Here is a 6,990-nt window from a genome sequence, read left to right as displayed (position 1 = left end):
TTTGCTTCTTAAAACGTGCATACATTTCTTGGCTATATATATATAATATTTATTATATTATATTTATTATATTATATTATATATTCATCCTAATCTTTCCACCACCCTCCTGTTTTGGCAACAATCAGCTTATTCTCTATATCTATAGGTCTGTTTCTATTTGTTTTATTAATTTGTTCTGTTTGTTTCGATTCTATATATAACTAAAATAATATGGCATTTGTCTTTCTCTGTTTGACTTACTTCACTTACCATAATACCTGCTAAGTTATCCACGTCATTGCAAATGGCAAGATTTCATTCTTTTTTTATTGCTGAATAATACTCTATTTTATGATATATATATATATATATATATATATATATATATATATACCACATCTTCTTCACCTATTCATCTACTGATGGACATCTAGGTTGTTTCCATTGAGTCATAATAATTCAATAAGTATTTTGCTCAGAGCTGATACACTTGTCTTCAGATTGAAATTTCTTTATAAAAATAGTTAATATGCTAAAAATAAAAAATATTGGTAAAGCATACCTAACAGGAAAAGAGCTAAATGATACACTTAATGATAAAATATTAGTGGCACTCCCATTAAATTGAGACACAAAATGCTACTGTTACTACGGTTTGACTTCGTAGTTAATGTAATTATACAAAGTAATACATGCATGAGATATTAGAATGGTAGAAAAAATACTATTTACAAAATATATTGTTTATCTCAAAAAAAGTGAATTGATGGAACAAAAATTTTTCTTAAATTAGTTCTAATAAAACAGTTCAAAAAATGATTGAGTACATTAACAAAGAAAAATTAAGGGCTTTTGCATTTATACACACAAGATATAACTACTGGAAAATACAATGGAAAAATATAAAAAAAACATTTATGTAAAATAAAAGACAAATTTGATTCAGAGTGTAACAAGATTCCTATGGATTCATCAGACAATGGTGTATAAACCTAAGTGGAGGAAAAATATAAATTTTTCCTGAAGACTAAAAATATATGAAGACTATCTATTTCCTGGATGATTAGCTTCAGTCTTCAATCTTAGTTTTCCTTAATTGTTTATTCTCCAAATCAGTTAATAGGTTTTAGAAAATCCCAAGTTGATGCAGAAGAAGAAGAAAAAAATTAGCAACGAATACTCATAATATAAAGTGCTTCTGTGTAATGATTTTAAAAAAAAGGAAGTCAATAGAAAAAATAAATAGTAACTGGCAAAACAATGAAAACTGTTTAGGATCAGTTTATAAATTTTTAAAACACACACACACACACTACTAGGACTTTGCTTTAGATAAGTTGAAAATAAGTTAATTTGGTATATAATGGTATAAAATGACATCTTTACAGTATTGAACTTCCAATTTGATGTATCACTTTACTGAAAAATGTTTTGAATACATGAAGGTCAACACTTTACCTCAATTGAAGGCCAATTCCGAATATTAAATATGTTCCCTTGGTATTGGACAAAAACCAAAAATGTATGTGTGTGTGTGTGTGTGTGTGTGAAGAAGGAAGGAAGGAAGGAAGGAAGGAAGGAAGGGAGGGAGGAAGGAAGGAAGGAAGGAAGGAAGGAAGGAAGGAAGGGAGGGAGGGAGGGAGGATGGAAGGACCTAAAAGAAAAAAGAAAGAAAGAGGCAAATATCTAGTCATAGTCTGGTGCAATATGTAAATTTTAAAGATTAAAATAATACTAATCTATCAGAAATGAACAGATACAGCAGGCAGCCAATCGGTATAAGAACACAGCTGAATTCAGCAACATCATTATTCTACTGGATGTAATTGACATCTGCACACTGCTTCAATGAAAAACAGTAGAATACACATCCTTCTTAAGCTCACATGGAACATTCACAAGATAGACCATTAAAAACACTGTAACAAATTTAGAATAACAAAAATCATGCACGGTCTGCTCTCAGACCACAGTGAGATTAAACTAGAAATCAATAAGAGAAAGATAACTGGAACATTCCAAAATATGTGGAGATTAAATAACATACTTCTAAATAGTAGATGGGTCAATGAAGAAATGTTAAAATATTTGACATATATTCTAAATGAAAACACAACTCATCAAAATTTGTGAGATGCACTGAATGTAGTGCTTACAAGGGGATATATATATTTGGTTGTCAGAAAATTTTGTCTATGTTTTTCATTGCAAAAATGAATCATGACTTTTTCAACAACCATATATATATATATATATATATATATATATATATATATATATATGACATTGAAAGAATTTATTAGAAAAGAGAAAGTTCTAAACCAATAATCTATATTTCTACCTCAGAAAACTAGAAAGAGAAGAACAAATGAAATACAAAGTAAGAGAGAAAAGAAATAACAAGGCTACAGCAGAAGTCAGTAAAATTAAAAACAAGAAATCAATATAGAAAATCAATGAAACCAAAAGATAGTTCTTTGCAAAAAAGATCAGTAAAATCATTATGCTTCTAAAAGCTAAAGAAAGGGGGAGAGAGAGAGAGAGAGAAGAGAGAACAAGTTACCAATACCAGAAATGAAAGAGAAAACATCATTACATTAAAAAGATAATAAAAAACTACTGTGAACAACTCTACGCCCACAAATTGGATAGCCTAGATGAAGTGGATCAATTCCTTGGTAGATCCAATCTGCCAAAACTCACAGAAGAAGAAATCTATAATTTGAATAGGCCTATATCTATTATTAAGTTTAATAGATAATTAAGATCAAAACAGAAAAAAACAGGCCAGTGAATTCTATCACATATTTAAGGAAGATTTATACCAATTCTCTGAAATCTCTTTCAGAGAATAGAAGCAGAGAGAATAAAACTTAACTCATTCCATGAGGCCAGAATTACCCAATAATACCAAAACTAATCAAGGACATTACAAAGAGAAAACAACAAAAAATTAAGACCAATATCTCTCATTAATATAGATGCAAAAATCCTCAACAAAATACTAGCAAATCATATCTAACAATAAAAATCATTGTACAGCATGACAAAGTGAGATTTATCCTTGGTTTGCAAGGCTGGTTCAATATTCCAAAATCAATTAATGTAATTGTTAACATCAGTAAGCTAAAAAAAAAATCATGTGATCATATCAATAGATGCAGAGACATTTGGCAAAATCCAGCACCCATTCATAAAAAAACTCTCAATAAACTAGGAACAGAGGGTAATTTTCTCAACTTGATAAAGAACATCTACAAAACTCCTACAGCTAGCATCAAAGCTTTTTCACTAAGAAAAGGATGTCCCCTTTTACCACTCCTTTTCAACATCATACTGGAAGTTCTTAGCTGATGGAAGAAGAGAAGAAAAGGAAATAAAAGGTGTACAACTTGGAAAGGAAGAAACAAAACTGTCTTTGTTCATAGACGACATGATTGCTTCTGCTCTGATGGCTGCTTCTCCCCTCAGGTGGATGAACTTCTTATGCTGAAAACAGAATTCTGTGCTCTAGAAATCCGGAGGCAACTCTCCAGTGCCCATGTCTGTATGTGGGGAGGATGGCTGTATCTCAGAGAGGGCATCAGCAGCGCAGGAGCGTTCTCAGTCAGGAATGTTTCCACAGACATACACTTGGAGATTGTAAGAAATTCTGGAGGAGCTATTTCCATTAAGGGACAAAAGGAGTTTATAATAGAGTCGTAGATGAACCACTCCTGGTCCAAAAACTCCTGGGGGACTTTGGCGGTTTACCTCAGAGACCATCCGGTTTTGTGCAGGATCTTTGTGAGCATTCTAAACGGATCCCCATACTCAAGGATATCCCTTTACCGCACTTCATACAGAAACGTCTGACTCAGCTAGGTCCACGTCTGGCCTCTTCTGTAATTATTTTCAACTCTCAAGAGAGCATCAGACCTGTCTCTGCACAAAGATTTCAGGCCATGCTGGAGCTCTGAACAGCTAAGGGCTTCATTTCATAGTCTTGACAGTGTTCATCACATTGCATGGAGGTTAGAGCGAGGTTTAGAGATCACTGTGAGCTCACAGCTAAGGCCCAGACTAGCAGTAGCAGTAAACCAAGGAGTACAATTTGGGTCTCTCATTTCCTGGTTCAGCTCATTGTGTAGTTCTTGAATCCTTTCTTCTGTGCAGCTGATGTATTATTGATATTCACCCAGTGTTCACAGAACAGGGAGAATGAAGGGATTATTTAAAAATTGCAGTTTGAACTTTCAAATTTTCCTATAATTTATAGGTTTTTTTCCTCTTTGTCCAATTTCAAAATATTCCAAAAAATGGCTACTACAAGTCTGAAGTATTAATAAAACAGTAAACACTGTGTTTAATTTTTTTTCCTGTCATTTTAGCAGAACACTTTGGACAGATAGTAAGGTTGTTGCTCTTTTCAAGTAAACTTAAGGGGTAGTCATGTATAACTTTTCTATCAAAACATAAAACATGAAGAAAAAATTAGTATGTTTTAGAGAAAAAAACAGGATTTTTTGTTTTGAAGGTTTTTTTTGTTTTTAATAAAGGAATAGTATCAACACACCATTTATTATTTATTTATTTATTTTATTTATTTTATTTATTTATTTTTGTATTTCTAAACTAATGCTACAACTGAAAGGAAGCATACTAGCACAAGCTTTAACTTGGAAAACATCCACTCTCTGTTCAAGGACTCAGTCTATTCCAGAGGATCATCTATGGGAGGAAGGTTAATACCTAATTTCAGGTTGCTTGCTGTTTTTAACTCAGTGCAGAGTCTAGTCAGAGTAAATATTCAAACAATGCCTTAAATTCTGTATAAGTTTGTTGAAGATTTCATCTAATATAAATTAAGGGTTTTGGGTATTTTTGTTTTGTTTTGTTTTTGTAATAATAGGGAAGAGGTAAACTTGACATTTTTCTGCATACACAAAGTAATGCCCTTATAAAATCTTCTAACTAATTCAACCATTTAGGGTGGTCAGCGGCAGCAAATCTTTTATTTCTTCAAAAATGCTGCTTCTGGCAACAGGATTTTTTATTATCTTCTTTACAGACAGGAACTCCTTTACATTTTGATTGTAATTTTGTTTGCACTAGAATAGGCAAAAAATTCAGCACAATTCTTCTTTATTTTTCTTCTAGCCAGTTCCTACATCTCCATTTAATAACAATCTTTTTATTTGTTAACAATTCTATATATTCATTTGTGATATTCCCATCAAGCATTTGGACTTTTCTTCCCTTTTCAGCTTCTAATACAGCACTTCTGTATTATATATTCAGAAAAATTTTTACCACATCTTTCGCAGTGAAGATGCTCTCCAGGCATGACAAACAGTTCCGTCATTTTCAATGCCTCAGTGAGAATTCTTATACCCAATGCCACTGGGGATGAGACCTGTAAGATATTATATTACTCAGTTTCCTTTTATTATTCAATTTCTGGGTTGTCATAGATTTCATTGGTAAAATCATCCCCATTGTGAATTCTATCTTAAGTGCCTTCAGGTTAATCTCCAAGGGCCTCCCTGACCTTGCTGCCTGCACATTTTATAAGTTCCTTCAGTATATTCTCATCTCCTTTTTTTTTTAACTCATATTTAGCTCAATGTCATCAGTTGTATTTTATTCAGAAAGACTGGGTCTTTCAATCAATTCCTTTTGCTTCATACCTGATGCTTTAATTATACTTTTCCAGTCCAGTCTGATGTTCCACTCATAGGAGAAAACCAGCATTCTTCTGCAGCTGCTTCAGGAAGCCTCACCTTCCACTTGCTTCAGCTCGCTGATCTCACAGCAGCCAGCCTCTTTCTCCACAGTGATGGCCACCTTGAGATTCTGTTAAAAGCTCACAGAGCTTCCCCTTGGCCCAGTTGGTGGCAGCCAGTTGTGTCCAACGCCAGTTCTTTCCATGGGTCCCATTCTTCCACTCCTACAGTATCCAGTGGTGGTCCTGCTGGTGTCTCATTCAGATTCAACATCTTATCTATTCTGGACAATGTCCCATGTGCACTTGAAAAGAATGTGTATTCTGTTTCTTTTGGTTGGAATGTTCTGAATGTGTCTGTTACATTTATCTGATCTAAGGTATAGTTTAAATCCAATGTTTCCTTATTCATTTTCTGTCTGCATGGCCTATCAATTGTTGAAAGTGGGATACAAAAGTCCCCTACTATTGTTATATTGCTGTCTATTTCTTCCTTCATTCTTTTTTTATTTATATATTTATTTGATTTATATATTTAAGTGCTCTGATATTAGAGGCATATTTACAAATGTTACATCCTTTTGTTGGATTTTCTTCTTTATCATTATGTAATGACTTTCTTTGTCTCTTATTACAGTCTTTGTCTTAAAGTCTATTTTGTCTGCTATAACTATAGTTACCCCTGTCATCTTTGGGTTTCCATTCGCATGGAATATCTTTTCCCATCTCTTTGTTTTTAGTCTATGAATGTCCTTAAAGCTGAAGTTAGTCTCTTTAGCATGTATTTGGGTATTGTTTTCTAATTCATTCACCACTCTATGTTGTTTAATTGGAGAAATTAGTCCATTTACTTTTAAAGTAATTATTGATATGTATGGACTTACTATTGCCATGTTGCTAGTTGTGTTGTGGCTCTTATGTAATTCTTTTGTTTGTTCTCTTGCACTATTCCTTTGTGATATGATAATTTTCTGTAGTGGTGTGCTTAGATTTCTTCTTCTTTATTACTTTTGTGTATCTACTATAGGTCTTTGCTTTTTGGTTATGATAAGGCTTACATAAAACATATTTATGACAGTCTATTTTAAGCTGATAACAACTTAACTTTGAACACATATTAAAGATCTACACTTTTACTATCCCATCCACCCACACACACACATTTTATATTTTTTATATTACAATTTACACCTTTTTATCTTGTGTAGCAATTAACAACTTATTGTAGTTATAGTAGCTTTTAATATTTTTGTCTTTTAATCTTCATACAAAGTGGTGATTAAATTATTCCATTAAATATTTAG

The 6,990-nt window shown here is 32.6% G+C and overlaps 1 pseudogene; it reads right to left on the bottom strand.

Annotated features, from left to right (window-relative positions):
- Positions 1-4,940: 4,940 nt before the first annotated feature.
- On the bottom strand, positions 4,941-6,412 carry LOC109393728 (activator of 90 kDa heat shock protein ATPase homolog 2 pseudogene; annotated as a pseudogene).
- Between the last annotated feature and the right edge of the window lie 578 nt (positions 6,413-6,990).

Source organism: Hipposideros armiger, unplaced genomic scaffold (genome assembly GCF_001890085.2).
Source record: "Hipposideros armiger isolate ML-2016 unplaced genomic scaffold, ASM189008v1 scaffold_387, whole genome shotgun sequence".
Lineage (NCBI taxonomy): Eukaryota > Metazoa > Chordata > Mammalia > Chiroptera > Hipposideridae > Hipposideros > Hipposideros armiger.
Note: the sequence above shows the minus strand (reverse complement) of the source record. Positions and strands in the feature narration are given on the sequence as shown.